Source organism: Pleurodeles waltl, chromosome 10, assembly GCF_031143425.1.
Source record: "Pleurodeles waltl isolate 20211129_DDA chromosome 10, aPleWal1.hap1.20221129, whole genome shotgun sequence".
Taxonomy (NCBI): Eukaryota; Metazoa; Chordata; class Amphibia; order Caudata; family Salamandridae; genus Pleurodeles; species Pleurodeles waltl.
Genome location: NC_090449.1, coordinates 27,736,699 through 27,757,387, shown reverse-complemented (window position 1 = coordinate 27,757,387; position 20,689 = coordinate 27,736,699). Strand labels below are relative to the sequence as shown.

The window sequence follows — 20,689 nt, the reverse complement described above, 5'->3', positions numbered from 1 at the left end:
TTCCTGCGGAGGTAATTAAATGAAATAAGGTAAATTCTGCAATAATAGTTGTCTTTTACAGTGCTTAGAAATGGCAGAAGAGTAGTATAAAGTACTATATATATGCAAGTGATCATTACGATCCTTATTATGGAACCATAAAATCAAATACCGTAGTTTATTTTGCCACACATTAATTTTCATGGCATAATAATTTGCAAAGGGACAGTAGTGAGCACATCGTATTAGGCACTGCATGTCTTGTGACATAAATATTTGACTTTTGTTCATGAAATGTTTTTATCAAGCACACAGTCATCTGAAGAACACTTAGAAGGTTTGCTTATGCTGAGAAATAATGCATTCAAAAGCCCTCAATTATCTGGTGTTGGACCTGGCCATCTCTGCATGGTCAACCCCGAACTTTCTGCCTTCACCCCTCCTATTTTCTGATCTTTTTTTTGCTGGCCTTACGACCCTGCACACTTTACCAGTGCTAATGAACATGTGCTTTCTCCTTTAAACGTACAATTGGCTTACACCCAATTGGCATATTTAATTTACTTGTAAGTCCCCACTAAAGTGGTACTACATGTACCTTGGACATGTAAATTAAATGCTACTTGTGGCTCTGCAGCACTTATTGTGCCACCCACTTAAGTAGCCCTTTAAACACGTGTCAGTCTGTTTGTGCAGTTTTAAACTGCCATATTTGCCGAGCAAAATAAACATTTTGCCAAGCCAAATTTTGTCTTTTTAATACATAGAAGCCACTCCTAGGGTAGGTCCTGGGCAGTCCAGAGGGCAGGGTGCATTGTATCTAAAAAGTAGGACGTAGGAAATGTACTTTTTTACATGTCGTGGTGGTGAATGATGCTTAATCTGGTTTTCACTACTACACGGCTTACCTCTCCATGAGATAACATTGGAGTAACCTTATTACTTTTAATAAGCTGTAACTTCCAATTGGGAATAGGTAAACAGTTCATTTTTGTTGTCTTTGGAAGTGTAATGAAAAATTCTCTGTTATTGGAAAGTTGGATTTTAAATCACAATTTTGAAAATGCTACTTTTACAAAGTTGGTATTTTCCTGTCTTAGCCATTTAGTGCCTGAAGCCTGTCTCTTGGTCACATGACTGGGTCTAAATGATAGTTGGGCTTTGTGTATACCTTTGTGAAAATCACGCACAGGTGTGCCTGGATGGGCCATCCCTGGCAGGATGAGAGACGGAGCTGGGACAACCCTAATTCACTTCACTAGGCTGTGTCTGGCCTGCCTCTGCTCAAAGGACTGCATACCCCCTGTTGCTAGTCTAGAGCAGGGGTGCAGGAAACCTGCACACTTCAAATGGAAACCTCTAAAAGCCTTTACCACTTAAAAGGAGGCACCTGGTAAAAAGTCTGGGCCTCAAACACCGACTCTTCAATCCACTTTTGTACCTGTGGATACTCTACCTATAAGGACTGCTATGCTGCTGAAAGGTCTTCCACTCTGCTGGACTGCTGCCTTGCTGTGCTGACCTGCTGCCCTGGGTGAGAAAGCTAAACCTGCATCTGTTGAATGCAGGACCCAAAAGTGACTCCAGGAAATTGTTGGCTCTCCTCCTGCTTAGAGCCTCATGGACAGAAGGCTCCAACAACCTTGAACCCAGCCCCTGGACCCTGCCCTCTGTGAGTCCTATCCTGCCAAGTGCCACCCTAGCCCTGCACCCTTGGAAATGGGCTTGAAGGTGCTATGCCAGCCCATTTGTGGATCCAACAGAACCAACGCATCTCCTCTGCTGTGTGGCACAAGCAGAACCAACAATTTACTTCTGCTAAGAGGTTTGTCTCAGTGAAAAGACTCCGCAGCGACCTCCGAGCCTGCATCTGAACCACCACTGTGCAAAGCTTCAGAGATGCAGGCCTTCGCATGATCACTGCTAGTGCACTTAGCCCAGTCTTCTATAGACCCTCACAAGCATTTTCCATACTGGTGCCACTCTACACAAGTGTGAGTCCCTTGTTGAGGGAGTAGGATAGTTCTTCATGCCTATACCCTGACACCTTGCATTTGAAATCTTTCAATCATAGCCTTTTGGGGCTTACAGAGGCTCCAGGGCAGGTAGATCAGTGTACCTCTTTTGTTCACACATTCATCCATTAGGGCCAGTGCTAAGGGTTCAAGGCACACCTTGGACATCCTTCTCAGCACCCTTCCTGGGTCCCGTGCTCTTCACCGTGCATTCCTTGCAAACGTACCCAAAAGCCATCCTTTTCTCCTGCCCAGACAACAATTTTAATTTCAGTAACAATATCTATACAGGTAATATAACACATTCAGACTTCACATTTTATAAACTGTGAAGTGCACTAGCTCTGTCCGACTTGATTGGTGAGGTTACCTTCTCCACTCAAGTCTCCCCGCTAGCCAATCCTCTATCTTTCCTTTGTGGTGCATGGGTGGGTCATTATGCGTCATGCCAGGCTCTGCTCCCTGCATCCAATCAAGCACAGGCACTTACTGACACCAACACGCTAGGAGTGTTAAAGGACATCTGCATACAGTAAAGTCTGAAAGTGTTAATTCACAAAATAACAGATTCAGTCGACTAGCAGTTCTCCCAACAAACTGATTTAACTACCTCCCTAAGGAAAGGCATGGCACACAATTATATAATTCTTCCTACAGATCACATTACTGAGCAAAATCAAGGGAGTACATGTTGGTGTCTGAGATCATGAAGGCATCCTTCAGTTGTAACAAGAACACAAACTTTTTTAGGCTGAGAAAGCCAATCAACATTTTCTCGATTTGAAAGCAAAGACGTGTAAAGATGCTTAAGTTGTCAGAGACGGCACTTTCTTTAGGAATGGGTACCATGAGCTGCAAAACATGGCTGTGGCACTTACAATTATGCTGAGGCAATAACTTGCATTTGACAGCGCCAAAAGTCGAGAGCAGGACAGAGCTGGATTTCATAGTCACTGAGGTTGCTCTGCCTCTGTGATAGACTTGGTGCCTCGCACCGGTCAAAGGTTTTGCTTTCAGATTTGGTAACTTCTTCCATTCTCAAAATTCACCAGCAAGGCAAGGTTGGAAACTGTAGCCAGGCAGGTCTCCAGGAAGCCAGATTTCTTTTCCATAAGGTCTAGCTGAATCAGTTCTTGATGCGACAAACCTGTTTTTCATGTCTACCCAAGGTGTCCAGAACGGGTTTTCCATCTTAGTCTGGTTGGTGCCTGAAAGTCTGAGATTACCCATAGAATAAATGGTAGTTGTAGGAAGTTGGCAAAGTAAGGAATAGCATGCACAGAGTCCAAGGGTTCCCCTTAGAGGTAAAATAGTGGTAAAAATAGATAATACTAATGCTCTATTTTGTGGTAGTGTGGTCGAGCAGTAGGCTTATCCAAGGAGTAGTGTTAAGCATTTGTTGTACATACACACAGACAATAAATGAGGTACACACACTCAGAGACAAATCCAGCCAATAGGTTTTGTTATAGAAAAATATCTTTTCTTAGTTTATTTTAAGAACCACAGGTTCAAATTTAACATGTAATATCTTGTTTGAAAGGTATTGCAGGTAAGTACATTAGGAACTTTGAATCATTTCAATTGCATGTATACTTTTCAAGTTATTGACAAATAGCTATTTCAAAAGTGGACACAGTGCAATTTTCACAGTTCCTGGGGGAGGTAAGTTTTTGTTAGTTTTACCAGGTAAGTAAGACACTTACAGGGTTCAGTTCTTGGTCCAAGGTAGCCCACCGTTGGGGGTTCAGAGCAACCCCAAAGTCACCACACCAGCAGCTCAGGGCCGGTCAGGTGCAGAGTTCAAAGTGGTGCCCAAAACGCATAGGCTAGAATGGAGAGAAGGGGGTGCCCCGGTTCCGGTCTGCTTGCAGGTAAGTACCCGCGTCTTCGGAGGGCAGACCAGGGGGGTTTTGTAGGGCACCGGGGGGGACACAAGCCCACACAGAAATTTCACCCTCAGCAGCGCGGGGGCGGCCGGGTGCAGTGTAGAAACAAGCGTCGGGTTTGCAATGTTAGTCTATGAGAGATCAACGGATCTCTTCAGCGCTGCAGGCAGGCAAGGGAGGGCTTCCTCGGGGAAACCTCCACTTGGGCAAGGGAGAGGGACTCCTGGGGGTCACTTCTGCAGTGAAAGTCCGGTCCTTCAGGTCCTGGGGGCTGCGGGTGCAGGGTCTTTTCCAGGCGTCGGGACTTAGGTTTCAGAGAGTCGCGGTCAGGGGAAGCCTCGGGATTCCCTCTGCAGGCGGCGCTGTGGGGGCTCAGGGGGGACAGGTTTTGGTACTCACAGTCATAGAGTAGTCCGGGGGTCCTCCCTGAGGTGTTGGTTCTCCACCAGCCGAGTCGGGGTCGCCGGGTGCAGTGTTGCAAGTCTCACGCTTCTTGCGGGGAGATTGCAGGGTTCTTTAAAGCTGCTCCTTTGGGTAAAGTTGCAGTCTTTTTGGGGCAGGTCCGCTGTCCTCGGGAGTTTCTTGTCGTCGTCGAAGCAGGGCAGTCCTCAGAGGATGCAGAGGTCGCTGGTCCCTTTGGAAGGCGTCGCTGGAGCAGAGTTCTTTTGGAAGGCAGGAGACAGGCCGGTGAGTTTCTGGAGCCAAGGCAGTTGTCGTCTTCTGGTCTTCCTCTGCAGGGGTTTTCAGCTGGGCAGTCCTTCTTCTTGTTGTCGCAGGAATCTAATTTTCTAGGGTTCAGGGTAGCCCTTAAATACTAAATTTAAGGGCGTGTTTAGGTCTGGGGGGTTAGTAGCCAATGGCTACTAGCCCTGAGGGTGGGTACACCCTCTTTGTGCCTCCTCCCAAGGGGAGGGGGTCACAATCCTAACCCTATTGGGGGAATCCTCCATCTGCAAGATGGAGGATTTCTAAAAGTTAGAGTCACCTCAGCTCAGGACACCTTAGGGGCTGTCCTGACTGGCCAGTGACTCCTCCTTGTTATTCTCATTATTTTCTCCGGCCTTGCCGCCAAAAGTGGGGGCCGGGCCGGAGGGGGCGGGCAACTCCACTAGCTGGAGTGTCCTGCGGTGCTGTGACAAAGGGGTGAGCCTTTGAGGCTCACCGCCAGGTGTTACAGCTCCTGCCTGGGGGAGGTGTTAGCATCTCCACCCAGTGCAGGCTTTGTTACTGGCCTCAGAGTGACAAAGGCACTCTCCCCATGGGGCCAGCAACATGTCTCTAGTGTGGCAGGCTGCTGGAACTAGTCAGCCTACACAGATAGTCGGTTAAGTTTCAGGGGGCACCTCTAAGGTGCCCTCTGGGGTGTATTTTGCAATAAAATGTACACTGGCATCAGTGTGCATTTATTGTGCTGAGAAGTTTGATACCAAACTTCCCAGTTTTCAGTGTAGCCATTATGGTGCTGTGGAGTTCGTGTTTGACAAACTCCCAGACCATATACTCTTATGGCTACCCTGCACTTACAATGTCTAAGGTTTTGTTTAGACACTGTAGGGGTACCATGCTCATGCACTGGTACCCTCACCTATGGTATAGTGCACCCTGCCTTAGGGCTGTAAGGCCTGCTAGAGGGGTGTCTTACCTATACTGCATAGGCAGTGAGAGGCTGGCATGGCACCCTGAGGGGAGTGCCATGTCGACTTACTCGTTTTGTCCTCACTAGCACACACAAGCTGGCAAGCAGTGTGTCTGTGCTGAGTGAGAGGTCTCCAGGGTGGCATAAGACATGCTGCAGCCCTTAGAGACCTTCCTTGGCATCAGGGCCCTTGGTACTAGAAGTACCAGTTACAAGGGACTTATCTGGATGCCAGGGTCTGCCAATTGTGGATACAAAAGTACAGGTTAGGGAAAGAACACTGGTGCTGGGGCCTGGTTAGCAGGTCTCAGCACACTTTCAATTGTAAACATAGCATCAGCAAAGGCAAAAAGTCAGGGGGCAACCATGCCAAGGAGGCATTTCCTTACACAACCCCCCCCCCCCCAAACGAAAGAGGATGAGACTAACCTTTCCCAAGAGAGTCTTCATTTTCTAAGTGGAAGAACCTGGAAAGGCCATCTGCATTGGCATGGGCAGTCCCAGGTCTGTGTTCCACTATAAAGTCCATTCCCTGTAGGGAGATGGACCACCTCAACAGTTTAGGATTTTCACCTTTCATTTGCATCAGCCATTTGAGAGGTCTGTGGTCAGTTTGAACTAGGAAGTGAGTCCCAAAGAGGTATGGTCTCAGCTTCTTCAGGGACCAAACCACAGCAAAGGCCTCCCTCTCAATGGCACTCCAACGCTGCTCCCTGGGGAGTAACCTCCTGCTAATGAAAGCAACAGGCTGGTCAAGGCCATCATCATTTGTTTGGGACAAAACTGCCCCTATCCCATGTTCAGAGGCATCTGTCTGCACAATGAACTGCTTAGAATAATCTGGAGCTTTTAGAACTGGTGCTGAGCACATTGCTTGTTTCAGGGTGTCAAAGGCCTGTTGGCATTCCACAGTCCAGTTCACTTTCTTGGGCATTTTCTTGGAGGTGAGTTCAGTGAGGGCTGTCACAATGGATCCATATCCCTTCACAAACCTCCTGTAATACCCAGTCAAGCCAAGGAATGCCCTGACTTGAGTCTGGGTTTTTGGAGCTACCCAGTCCAGAATAGTCTGGATCTTGGGTTGGAGTGGCTGAACTTGGCCTCCACCTACAAGGTGGCCCAAGTAAACCACAGTTCCCTGCCCTATCTGGCATTTGGATGCCTTGATAGAGAGGCCTGCAGATTGCAGAGCCTTCAAAACCTTCCTCAGGTGGACCAGGTGATCCTGCCAGGTGGAGCTAAAGACAGCAATATCATCAAGATAAGCTGTGCTAAAGGACTCCAAGCCAGCAAGGACTTGATTCACCAACCTTTGGAAGGTGGCAGGGGCATTCTTTAAACCAAAGGGCATAACAGTAAACTGATAATGCCCATCAGGTGTGGAGAATGCTGTTTTCTCTTTTGCTCCAGGTGCCATTTTTATTTGCCAGTACCCTGCTGTCAAGTCAAAGGTACTTAGGAATTTGGCAGCACCTAATTTATCTATGAGCTCATCAGCTCTAGGAATTGGATGAGCATCTGTCTTGGTGACAGAATTGAGCCCTCTGTAGTCCACACAAAACCTCATCTCTTTCTTTCCATCTTTGGTGTGAGGTTTGGGGACTAAGACCACTGGGCTAGCCCAGGGGCTGTCAGAGCGCTCAATTACTCCCAATTCCAGCATCTTGTGGACTTCCAACTTGATGCTTTCCTTAACATGGTCAGACTGTCTAAAGATTTTGTTTTTGACAGGCATGCTGTCTCCTGTGTCCACATCATGGGTACACAGGGGTGTCTGACCAGGGGTTAAGGAGAAGAGTTCAGGAAACTGTTGTAGGACTCTCCTACAATCAGCTTGCTGTTGGCCAGAGAGGGTGTCTGAGTAGATCACTCCATCTACTGAGCCATCTTTTGGGTCTGATGACAGAAGATCAGGGAGAGGTTCACTCTCTGCCTCCTGATCCTCATCTGTTACCATCAACAGATTCACATCAGCCCTGTCATGGAAGAGCTTAAGGCGGTTCACATGGATCACCCTCTTGGGGCTCCTGCTTGTGCCCAGGTCCACCAGGTAGGTGACCTGACTCTTCCTTTCTAGCACTGGGTAAGGGCCACTCCATTTGTCCTGGAGTGCCCTGGGAGCCACAGGCTCCAGAACCCAGACTTTCTGCCCTGGTTGGAACTCAACCAGTGCAGCCTTTTGGTCATACCAAAACTTCTGGAGCTGTTGGCTGGCCTCAAGGTTTTTGGTTGCCTTTTCCATGTACTCGGCCATTCTAGAGCGAAGGCCAAGTACATAGTCCACTATGTCTTGTTTAGGCTCATGAAGAGGTCTCTCCCAGCCTTCTTTAACAAGAGCAAGTGGTCCCCTTATAGGGTGACCAAACAGAAGTTCAAAGGGTGAGAATCCTACTCCCTTCTGTGGCACCTCTCTGTAAGCGAAAAGCAGACATGGCAAGAGGACATCCCATCTCCTTTTGAGTTTTTCTGGGAGCCCCATGATCATGCCTTTTAATGTCTTGTTGAATCTCTCAACTAAGCCATTAGTTTGTGGATGGTATGGTGTAGTGAATTTGTAAGTCACTCCACACTCATTCCACATGTGTTTTAGGTATGCTGACATGAAGTTGGTACCTCTGTCAGACACCACCTCCTTAGGGAAACCCACTCTGGTAAAGATACCAATGAGGGCCTTGGCTACTGCAGGGGCAGTAGTCGACCTAAGGGGAATAGCTTCAGGATACCTAGTAGCATGATCCACTACTACTAGGATGTACATATTTCCTGAGGCTGTGGGAGGTTCCAGTGGACCAACTATGTCCACACCCACTCTTTCAAAGGGGACCCCCACCACTGGAAGTGGAATGAGGGGGGCCTTTGGGTGCCCACCTGTCTTACCACTGGATTGACAGGTGGGGCAGGAGAGGCAAAACTCCTTAACCTTCTGGGACATATTGGGCCAGTAGAAGTGGTTGACTAACCTCTCCCACGTCTTGGTTTGTCCCAAATGCCCAGCAAGGGGAATATCATGGGCTAAGGTCAGAATAAACTCTCTGAACGACTGAGGCACTACCACTCTCCTAGTGGCACCAGGTTTGGGGTCTCTGGCCTCAGTGTACAGGAGTCCATCTTCCCAATAGACCCTATGTGTTCCATTTTTCTTGCCCTTGGACTCTTCAGCAGCTTGCTGCCTAAGGCCTTCAAGAGAGGGACAGGTTTCTTGTCCCTTACACAGCTCCTCCCTTGAGGGTCCCCCTGGGCCCAAGAGCTCAACCTGATAAGGTTCAAGCTCCAAAGGCTCAGTTCCCTCCGAGGGCAGAACTTCTTCCTGAGAAGAGAGGTTCCCTTTTTCTGACTGTGTTGCAGTTGGTTTCCCAACTGACTTTCCTTTTCTCTTGGTAGGCTGGGCCATTTTTCCAGACTCCAGCTCTACTTTTTCACCCTGTGCCTTGCATTGTGCTCTTGTTTTTACACACACCAGTTCAGGGATACCCAGCATGGCTGCATGGGTTTTTAGTTCTACCTCAGCCCATGCTGAGGACTCCAGGTCATTTCCAAGCAGACAGTCTACTGGGATGTTTGAGGAGACCACCACCTGTTTCAGGCCATTGACCCCTCCCCATTCTAAAGTTACCATTGCCATGGGATGTGCTTTAGTTTGATTGTCAGCATTGGTGACTGTATAAGTTTTTCCAGTCAGGTATTGGCCAGGGGAAACCAGTTTCTCTGTCACCATGGTGACACTGGCACCTGTATCCCTCAGGCCCTCTACACTTGTCCCATTAATAAAGAGCTGCTGCCTGTATTTTTGCATGTTAGGGGGCCAGGCAGCTAGTGTGGCTAAATCCACCCCACCCTCAGAGACTAGAGTAGCTTCAGTGTGGACCCTGATTTGCTCTGGGCACACTGTTGATCCCACTTGGAGACTAGCCATTCCAGTGTTACCTGGATTGGAGTTTGGAGTGGAACTTTTCTTGGGACAGGCCTTGTCTCCAGTTTGGTGTCCAGACTGACTACAGTTTCGACACCAGGCCTTTTTGGGATCAAAGTTTTTACCCTTGTACCCAGGATTGTTTTGTGAAGAGGCTCTGGGCCCACCCTCCTGTGCAGGTTTTTGGGGGCCTTTAGAAGACTCTTGACTATTTTTATTTTTGGCTGTCTCACCACCTTTCCCCTGGGGAGGTTTTGTGACCCCTTTCTTTTGGTCACCCCCTGTGGAAGTTTTGGACACCCTAGTCTTGACCCAATGGTCCGCCTTCTTTCCCAATTCTTGGGGAGAAATTGGTCCTAGGTCTACCAGATGCTGATGCAGTTTATCATTGAAACAATTGCTTAACAGGTGTTCTTTCACAAATAAATTGTACAGCCCATCATAATTACTTACACCACTGCCTTGAATCCAACCATCTAGTGTTTTTACTGAGTAGTCTACAAAGTCAACCCAGGTCTGGCTCGAGGATTTTTGAGCCCCCCTGAATCTAATCCTATACTCCTCAGTGGAGAATCCAAAGCCCTCAATCAGGGTACCCTTCATGAGGTCATAAGATTCTGCATCTTGTCCAGAGAGTGTGAGGAGTCTATCCCTACACTTTCCTGTGAACATTTCCCAAAGGAGAGCACCCCAGTGAGATCTGTTCACTTTTCTGGTTACACAAGCCCTCTCAAAAGCTGTGAACCATTTGGTGATGTCATCACCATCTTCATATTTAGTTACAATCCCTTTAGGGATTTTCAACATGTCAGGAGAATCTCTGACCCTATTTATGTTGCTGCCACCATTGATGGGTCCTAGGCCCATCTCTTGTCTTTCCCTCTCTATGGCTAGGATCTGTCTTTCCAAAGCCAATCTTTTGGCCATCCTGGCTAACTGGATGTCCTCTTCACTGGAGTTATCCTCAGTGATTTCAGAGGTGTTGGTCTCTCCTGTGAGGGAACCAGCATCTCTGACTATTATTTTTGGAGTCAGGGTTTGAGAGACCCTGTTCTCCCTAGATAGGACTGGTAGGGGGGAATTTTCCTCCAAGTCACTATCCTCTTCCTCTGAGTTGCCACCCTCAGAGGGGTTGGCCTTTTCAAACTCTGCCAGAAGCTCCTGGAGCTGTATTTTGGTAGGTTTGGGGCCCATTGTTATTTTCTTTATTTTACAGAGTGACCTTAGCTCCCTCATCTTAAGATGGAGGTAAGGTGTGGTGTCGAGTTCCACCACAGTCACATCTGTGCTAGACATTTTGCTTCTAAAAGTTGGAATACTTTTTAAGAATCTACAACTGGTTCTAGAATCTAATTCAAACTTTTACAAACTTTTAAACTCTAAAAGAAATGCTAAACAGGATCTAACACAAGGCCCTAGCAGGTCTTTTAAGAATTTAGAAAACTTTTCAAATTGCAAAAATCAATTTCTAATGACAATTTTGGAATTTGTCGTGTGATCAGGTATTGGCTGAGTAGTCCAGCAAATGCAAAGTCTTGTACCCCACCGCTGATCCACCAATGTAGGAAGTTGGCTCTGTATGTGCTATTTCAAAGTAAGGAATAGCATGCACAGAGTCCAAGGGTTCCCCTTAGAGGTAAAATAGTGGTAAAAATAGATAATACTAATGCTCTATTTTGTGGTAGTGTGGTCGAGCAGTAGGCTTATCCAAGGAGTAGTGTTAAGCATTTGTTGTACATACACACAGACAATAAATGAGGTACACACACTCAGAGACAAATCCAGCCAATAGGTTTTGTTATAGAAAAATATATTTTCTTAGTTTATTTTAAGAACCACAGGTTCAAATTTAACATGTAATATCTTGTTTGAAAGGTATTGCAGGTAAGTACATTAGGAACTTTGAATCATTTCAATTGCATGTATACTTTTCAAGTTATTGACAAATAGCTATTTCAAAAGTGGACACTTAGTGCAATTTTCACAGTTCCTGGGGGAGGTAAGTTTTTGTTAGTTTTACCAGGTAAGTAAGACACTTACAGGGTTCAGTTCTTGGTCCAAGGTAGCCCACCGTTGGGGGTTCAGAGCAACCCCAAAGTCACCACACCAGCAGCTCAGGGCCGGTCAGGTGCAGAGTTCAAAGTGGTGCCCAAAACGCATAGGCTAGAATGGAGAGAAGGGGGTGCCCCGGTTCCGGTCTGCTTGCAGGTAAGTACCCGCGTCTTCGGAGGGCAGACCAGGGGGGTTTTGTAGGGCACCGGGGGGGACACAAGCCCACACAGAAATTTCACCCTCAGCAGCGCGGGGGCGGCCGGGTGCAGTGTAGAAACAAGCGTCGGGTTTGCAATGTTAGTCTATGAGAGATCAACGGATCTCTTCAGCGCTGCAGGCAGGCAAGGGGGGGCTTCCTCGGGGAAACCTCCACTTGGGCAAGGGAGAGGGACTCCTGGGGATCACTTCTGCAGTGAAAGTCCGGTCCTTCAGGTCCTGGGGGCTGCGGGTGCAGGGTCTTTTCCAGGCGTCGGGACTTAGGTTTCAGAGAGTCGCGGTCAGGGGAAGCCTCGGGATTCCCTCTGCAGGTGGCGCTGTGGGGGCTCAGGGGGGACAGGTTTTGGTACTCACAGTCGTAGAGTAGTCCGGGGGTCCTCCCTGAGGTGTTGGTTCTCCACCAGCCGAGTCGGGGTCGCCGGGTGCAGTGTTGCAAGTCTCACGCTTCTTGCGGGGAGATTGCAGGGTTCTTTAAAGCTGCTCCTTTGGGTAAAGTTGCAGTCTTTTTGGGGCAGGTCCGCTGTCCTCGGGAGTTTCTTGTCGTCGTCGAAGCAGGGCAGTCCTCAGAGGATGCAGAGGTCGCTGGTCCCTTTGGAAGGCGTCGCTGGAGCAGAGTTCTTTTGGAAGGCAGGAGACAGGCCGGTGAGTTTCTGGAGCCAAGGCAGTTGTCGTCTTCTGGTCTTCCTCTGCAGGGGTTTTCAGCTGGGCAGTCCTTCTTCTTGTTGTCGCAGGAATCTAATTTTCTAGGGTTCAGGGTAGCCCTTAAATACTAAATTTAAGGGCGTGTTTAGGTCTGGGGGGTTAGTAGCCAATGGCTACTAGCCCTGAGGGTGGGTACACCCTCTTTGTGCCTCCTCCCAAGGGGAGGGGGTCACAATCCTAACCCTATTGGGGGAATCCTCCATCTGCAAGATGGAGGCTTTCTAAAAGTTAGAGTCACCTCAGCTCAGGACACCTTAGGGGCTGTCCTGACTGGCCAGTGACTCCTCCTTGTTATTCTCATTATTTTCTCCGGCCTTGCCGCCAAAAGTGGGGGCCGGAGGGGGCGGGCAACTCCACTAGCTGGAGTGTCCTGCGGTGCTGTGACAAAGGGGTGAGCCTTTGAGGCTCACCGCCAGGTGTTACAGCACCTGCCTGGGGGAGGTGTTAGCATCTCCACCCAGTGCAGGCTTTGTTACTGGCCTCAGAGTGACAAAGGCACTCTCCCCATGGGGCCAGCAACATGTCTCTAGTGTGGCAGGCTGCTGGAACTAGTCAGCCTACACAGATAGTCGGTTAAGTTTCAGGGGGCACCTCTAAGGTGCCCTCTGGGGTGTATTTTGCAATAAAATGTACACTGGCATCAGTGTGCATTTATTGTGCTGAGAAGTTTGATACCAAACTTCCCAGTTTTCAGTGTAGCCATTATGGTGCTGTGGAGTTCGTGTTTGACAAACTCCCAGACCATATACTCTTATGGCTACCCTGCACTTACAATGTCTATGGTTTTGTTTAGACACTGTAGGGGTACCATGCTCATGCACTGGTACCCTCACCTATGGTATAGTGCACCCTGCCTTAGGGCTGTAAGGCCTGCTAGAGGGGTGTCTTACCTATACTGCATAGGCAGTGAGAGGCTGGCATGGCACCCTGAGGGGAGTGCCATGTCGACTTACTCGTTTTGTCCTCACTAGCACACACAAGCTGGCAAGCAGTGTGTCTGTGCTGAGTGAGAGGTCTCCAGGGTGGCATAAGACATGCTGCAGCCCTTAGAGACCTTCCTTGGCATCAGGGCCCTTGGTACTAGAAGTACCAGTTACAAGGGACTTATCTGGATGCCAGGGTCTGCCAATTGTGGATACAAAAGTACAGGTTAGGGAAAGAACACTGGTGCTGGGGCCTGGTTAGCAGGCCTCAGCACACTTTCAATTGTAAACATAGCATCAGCAAAGGCAAAAAGTCAGGGGGCAACCATGCCAAGGAGGCATTTCCTTACAGTAGTGGTGCATGGCAACCCTACTTGATGTCTTCAAGTCAAAGGCACAGCTGTTAAGGCTGACTTTTGTTCTGCCAACTGATTCTGTCCTCCTCACAGAAGGTTAATCCCTGTGAAGTGACCACTGGTTGGCTGATGTGACAACTTGTTGACAACATGTCTGCCTACCTGGCCCCAAAAGCTGAGCCACTGTCACCTAGTTTCTCTTGAGTAGCACAAAGTACCCTTTCTTAATAAAGCTATCGAAAATTAACTTTCAGAATTGAATTAGATGTTTGAAACTAAGCAAGAAGTAACCTAGAGCCTTTCTCCAGCATTTCCCAGGTACAGATATAAAGTAATGATTTTATTATACCTAGGCCTGGTCACAGGAAAATGCAGTTTTACTTATGCAGAAAAAACAGTTTGGGGTAATTTTCCACTGTGGTGGAACACTAATCTCGACATGTAGTATGTATGTATCTATTTTATATATTAATCACACAGTCCTGTGTGCTTATTAGTCACACATGACGGCATGACCCTATATTTCCCAGAACCGGAGTACTTTATACAGTAAAATAAACAGTGGTTCAGGCAGATTTGGTTATATTAAACTTAGGATGGTTGTGAAAACCTTGACATGCTACTCAAGTAGAATGCATCTAAAATACACAATCCCAGCCCAGCAAGTAGTAAATGGTGTAAATTTATATACGCACATAAGTACAACTGTATCTTTATGAATGATGCTCCTCAGAATAAATCAGGAGACAGCACAGTGCATGTGAGCAGTGACCAAGTGACAAAAGCCAAACTCCTTTAGGAAGACTTCCATAAAATTACATAGGATCATGGGAACAGTGCGTTTATTTATCATTGGTCAACGTTTTGATCTTAAAGTATTACTTTCCCAGGATCTTCAACATGGCATGTTTGATGCACTCTGAAAGACAGGATAAAGGAAAGTTTCAAGAAAATGTTGGGAAAACCTCAAGGCATGAGAACAAACATGTGGACTGTCCATATCACACTAGTGGAGTGTATGCCACTAACACAAAAAAAAAAATGTAAAACTGTTTATCACGGAATGTGGAAGAGGTAAGCATATAAAGTAGACAAAATGGCCCAGATTCCAGATTAGGGGCTTACCAGAGGACATAGCAGAAGGAAATGGCTTCACATCTCTTAGTAAAAAGGAGCCATGTAGCCTATCAAGACATGGCCAACCGTGAAGTGGTGCTGTAAATTCATGCAAAATAAATGTTAACTCGCCAACCAATTTGGAGGCAAGATCCCCAAATAGCTCCACTGTAAGAACACAGGATCAAGAGATTCCCCATGATTCTGTAAGGACACTCTAATTTAACAAGAAATGCCCTCAAGTGGTGGAACACCAAGGTAACCTGACCCCACCTTCCAGACAGAATGGAATAAGATTCATGGGGCGCAAATGCAAAATGGATATAAACAGACTCAAAGAATGGGTCACGTTGATGCTCACACTAGAGACGGTCTGCGTCCTGCCTAGAAATAACTCACATTAGGTTAATTTGTGTGCAAATAAAATATCACAAAACTAGATAAAGTTTTTTTAAAAATATGCAATCATACAATTAGTTATTTTGAAAAAAATATTTAGTTTTAAAAAAGGGAAAAAAGATGCCAAAAGCTTCCCACTTATAGATGTCCATTTATTTGTAATACTATCCATAACCCCACTTTTACAGACAGAGCCAGGGAAGGTACTGACAGACTGAGGTAGCAAAAAAGAGGTTGTGGCAGAGGCAGATACTATCCCCAGGAGTCCCACGATGAACAACAGACGTGCTGCCACCATTATGTAAGGTAAATAATCTCCAGAATCCATCCACTATGGCTCCTACCTTTAATCTTTTAAAGCATACACTGACTAAACCTAAATCTTCAGACCTTTGCAAAGGACCAAATACCTTTAGCAATAAATAAGGACTGCACCACTTTTTCTGCATATACTCAGTCCTACTTTGGGAAAAATCCATATCAAAGAAGCATTGAGGTAAATGGACTCAGACCTCCTCCTTTCTTTATGCATCTTGCATATTTGGCATCCATCAAAATCTTGACTTTTGAACAAGTAGTACTGAGACTCATAAGTAACTTATAATGTGGACAGTGGGTCATTACGACCTTTACTGAGATAGATACCACTTGAGAAGCGGAAAGCCAAATACAAAATAAGGTGTATAAGGATTTAGCGGCATTCCTATATAGAGGTTTGCGGCGGTTAACAATAGCACACGAGTAATAACGACCTTTATTGAGATAGATACCATTTGAGATGTGGAACGCCAAATACATGATATGTGTATAAGGATTTATTGGCATTCTTTTATAGAGGTTTGCGGCGGTTAACATTAGCACACGAGTAATTTAAACAAGTGTAGTGGTCCGAAAATGCTGAATGATCGGTTTACGAGTACCGGTGTAACACATGCTGTTTATGATACTGTTCCGTGAATTCACTAATGTTGTTACTGATTGTTTTTGAAGTATGGCACGGTGAACATGCAAATGGTTATACTCATGGGATTTGTCAGTCGTAGTTATCATTTAATATAATCTAGGACGTGCTCTCTGAAAAGAATGGAGGATATAGAATTGACCTAGAGGAGCTAGATCACTCAGTGATGGGGGAATTATAAGTTTAGAGTGTACTATAACCCGTTATATTTACCCCTTCAAGATATTGGATGTTTCGTTTTTTTCACTGTTTTCAACGCTGGAATCACTAACCGATTATGATTTACTAAAGAGGAAGCAATTAAAATTCGGGCTGGAAACAAACAGGTATTCTTTGTTAGGTGAAGGGTTTACACACACTATGACGTTATCTTTTATTTATTAATTTTTATAATTTATATCTAACTCCAATGTCATAGTTTTTTACTATTTTTTATTATTTCCATTAAAGGAAATGAAGGGCATGGTTGCAGATATATATACTTGCACATGGGTGTCTGTTTTGCCAATAGCGACACTGTAATAATGTAATAATTCTCATGTATGTTTTTCTTTGGATAGACTGATATTATATATTTACACATTAAGATCCCACTCCTTGCGAGAGAAATGTATAAAAGTTTTAAAGTTTGGAAATATAATTTTGGGATTCATAAATACATACAGACAATGGAATGTATATTTCAATTATGCGAGAGAAATGTATAAACGTTTTTAAGTTTGGAAATATAATTTTGGGATTCATAAATACATACAGATAATGGAATGTATATTTCAATTACAGCCCTGATGAAGTCTGGGGGTACACCCCTGACGAAACACGTGTTCGCGGGAAATGGTCATCTACAAGTAATAGCTGAAAATTGAAGATATGAATATTGGTTCTCCTTGAAACATGGACAATTAAAAATTGAAGAACTGTGAATATGGTTTTTCGCTTTTTGAATTTTGGATGACAATGATATGCACATTGACGGATAATAGAATTTGCTTGTGTGCATTATATAAATTTATACTGTTATCAGTGATTCTTCACTGTATGTAAGGAGTTTTGGATGACCTGCGTTTAAGTGCACCACCAGTGATATATAGTGAACCTTGACAGGCAGCGCCAGATGCTCGTTTCTTTTGGGTCATCCAGGGTTGTTGTTAGTACGGAGAAATGTAGATGTTGTATTGAATCGGAGAGTACTGAAAAATATATAAAAGGAGGGAAGAGATGCACTTACAGCATTATGAAACAACCATAAAATCAGACACACCCTTGTCTGCTGGTTTGATTACATAGTTAGTCAGGACGTGGTGGAATTACACAAATTAAATCATGCAACAATCACTTCTACCAGCGCATAACAACAAACCAACGTGAGATCCCACAGCGGAGATCACAGGCGCATAAAAGAGGTGCATTTAATGCAGGCTTTCTCTGTAGCAGCGACAACCTTGATGAAGGGTGGTTGCGCAGCTTCTTTTTTTATTGTATATCTTTCTTCAACCAAACAGTAATTTTCTCTCCCTAAATTAAGCTTTTTTTTTTGTTTCCCCACAAGCATAAAATAGGCAATTACCTTGTTTGGGAGTGTGTATAGTTAGATTGTTTTCAGTGCATAGAGTTCTCTTTTTCAATTTTTCCCCAGAAATTCATTTTCATATTGCACGTTTATTATAAATATAATCTTTGTCTGTTATTGTACTCAGGTTAACCTTATACCAGTTGTATCGAGATAGGCCATAAACCGTCTCTTCCGTGCATGTCGATATGACCCATTCGTTAGGTCTATGTGTACCTATTGCACATGTACATGCCGTATGTCATATTCCGTTCTGTTTTGAAAGCTAGTGCAAGGTAAGTTTTGGGTAAGTTTGATGTCTCAACATATGGGGGCATTTAGGTCTAATTTTTAAATATTTTAGGTTATTTTTGATTTCTTGTCAAAATGAATTGTTCCTGCACAACATTTAAGCAATCTCTTGGCCCCATGGTCTTACAGTGGGGATCTGTGGACATCTTGCTTGTTACTTGGTTGGTGAGTTACATTTATTTTCACATAGTTGTACAGCACCCCTTTATATTTGTTGGGTTGACCATGGTTTATTTGCCTATAAAGCTCTTTTTTCTTACAGAATTAAAGTCATGTCCTTTGGTTATTTCCTGTGCTAAGCTGTCAGCAATATGGGTCAATTTGACTACTTTATATACTTGCCTCTGCTGCAGTCAGTGAATAAAAAGTTTTGAATATTTGACCGCTGGCATGGAAGGGAGATATGGACAATCCACATGTTGGTTCTAACTCCTTGAGATTTTCCCAACACTTTTTTTAACCTCTCCATCCTGTCTTTTAAGGCACATCCTAACATGCGCTGATGATGCCCTTGTTTACTTGATTCCTTCTGATCGAAACGTTGACGATCTTGTTCAGCTTGAACTGTTAAACTTTTGTTGAACAAGGCTAAACGTATGCGCTGGTCCCATTATCCTATGTGATTCTTTCTATGATTGACAGTGAAGTCTTCCTGTTTTGTTTCAAGCAGTTTAGTTTCTGTCACTTGGTCACTACTCACAAGCACTGTGCCGTTTCATGATGCATAAAGATATATTTGCGCTTGCATGTGTATATAGGTTTACGTTATTTACTACCTGCTGGACAATGGTCTGAAGTTAAGTATAAGCAATAATCATGAACTATTGTTTGTTACTTTGGGCTTACAAGGCACACTTAAGGCAGAGGCCTTTTAAACTGTACCACTTGGTAATGGAATATTAGTAAAGTTGTTTTGATTCACTTACTGGCTAGATGTAGGTGTCAAAGTTGGGGAGGGCGGTAGGAGGAGAGGGAGGTGGGCTCCAACTAACTTGAAAGTTCCTCCTCCATTTCTGATGAAAGATCATACTGCATGGACTTCACCACTTCGAGGAACTCCAAGATGCCACTGGCATCTTGAAATAGTGCATTTGATTGCATTTTTAAAAGGAATAACATAGTAGCTGTAACATTTGACCATTGGTCTCTTGCGGGCACAAGCTTAACGGTGCCCGCAAGAGACTAATGGTGCCTGCAAGAGACTAATGGTGCCTGCAAGAGACTAATGGTGCCCACAAGAGACTAATGGTGCCCAGAAGAGACTAACGGTGCCTGCAAGAGACTAATGGTGCCCGGAAGAGACTAATGGTGCCTGCAAGAGATTAATGGTGCCCACAAGAGACTAATGGTGCCCAGAAGAGACTAATGGTGCCTGCAAGAGATTAATGGTGCCCACAAGAGACTAATGGCGCCCGCAAGAGACTAATGGCGCCCGCAAGAGACTAATGGCGCCCGCAAGAGACTAATGGCGCCCACAAGAGACTAATGGTGCCTGCAAGAGATTAATGGTGCCCACAAGAGACTAATGGTGCCTGCAAGAGATTAATGGTGCCCACAAGAGACTAATGGTGCCTGGAAGAGACTTGTGGTGCCCGCAAGAGACTCGTGGTGCTTTGTGAAGCCATATTTATTCTAATATATGTGGGTGACGTCAATAAAAACTAAAGCCCACAAATGATACATCAGGGGTTCAATTGTCGCACCAACTCACAATGGATTTACAAAAAAAAGAAATACATTGACTGAGTGAAACCAATTTTATAGTAGTATTATAGAGCCATAGAACACACGCTGTTGCACTGGCTGGCAGTGTGACGGTGCGCAGAGTCCCAATCAGAGCAAACAATTGGGTCCAGAAAGAGGTTAAAAATCTGCATTGGCCACGCAGAGCAGGTGACTTTGCTGCAGTCACCATGGACTTAGGTGAGCTTTTAGAGCAGAACCGCAAACTCTGCTCTGTGGACAGCTTACACTGGGGAGCCGTAATGCTGTTTTGGGCAAGTAAAAGTGTGAGAGGAGAAGGAGTCAACAGTGTTTGATGAAGACAGGGCCACTAGCTCCAAAACAAGATGAGTTTTGTATTTAGCTGTCATGGTCCTGTGTTTGGTGGGAGTCTGAGAGTTGCAATCGAAATGAGGAGGGAGTGTGAGGGGTTTCAAATCTATGAGTGGTCACTACAATGGTTGGCCCATTTGTAAATTACATTGTGGAAGATACTGTAAGTAAAAGGAATCCTTTGGAGAGCAACAGGGTCAATCTCGGGGGAGCTTGAAGTGGAGAAGGAGACAGTAGGGTAGGAATCAGTGTGTGAGTTAGTGGTGGCTGGCTTAAGGTCTTTTAAATTGGTTAAAAATGGTGGGGGCAAAAATGATCTAACAATGCTTGGTTGACAAATGTTAGTGCCCAAAGCTTTGCCCTGGAGCTTGCGGCTGGCACTATTAAACATTGGTACACAGAACGCCAAAGCTGGCAGTCTCTAATCAGACACTCCCTGACACTTTTTCTCACGTTTGCAGGTACCTGCTTTCTGTTTGTGATGGTTTTGTCCCCCTCTTGCACTTTGTTTCCTCTCTTGCAGAAAAATAAGTGTTGGTGCCCCACACCAGCAACCACCGGCTCAAATTAGGAACTTCTTGCTGGGATGATGGTGATCTTAGCGCAGCAAACTGGTTGT

The 20,689-nt window shown here is 45.4% G+C and overlaps 1 long non-coding RNA gene across 3 annotated transcripts in view; it reads left to right on the top strand.

Moving 5' to 3' along the window:
• The window catches only part of LOC138260960 (uncharacterized), a 112,208-nt gene that overhangs the window by 16,106 nt on the left and 75,413 nt on the right, over positions 1–20,689 (top strand). For 2 of the 3 annotated variants that reach the window (XR_011199034.1, XR_011199032.1), the window contains exon 3: positions 16,938–19,949. The exons of the other annotated variant lie outside the window; for it this stretch is intronic. This is a non-coding gene — a long non-coding RNA (uncharacterized lncRNA). Of the gene's footprint in view, positions 1–16,937; positions 19,950–20,689 lie in introns of those variants that run through there. 3 annotated transcript variants of the gene reach the window in all.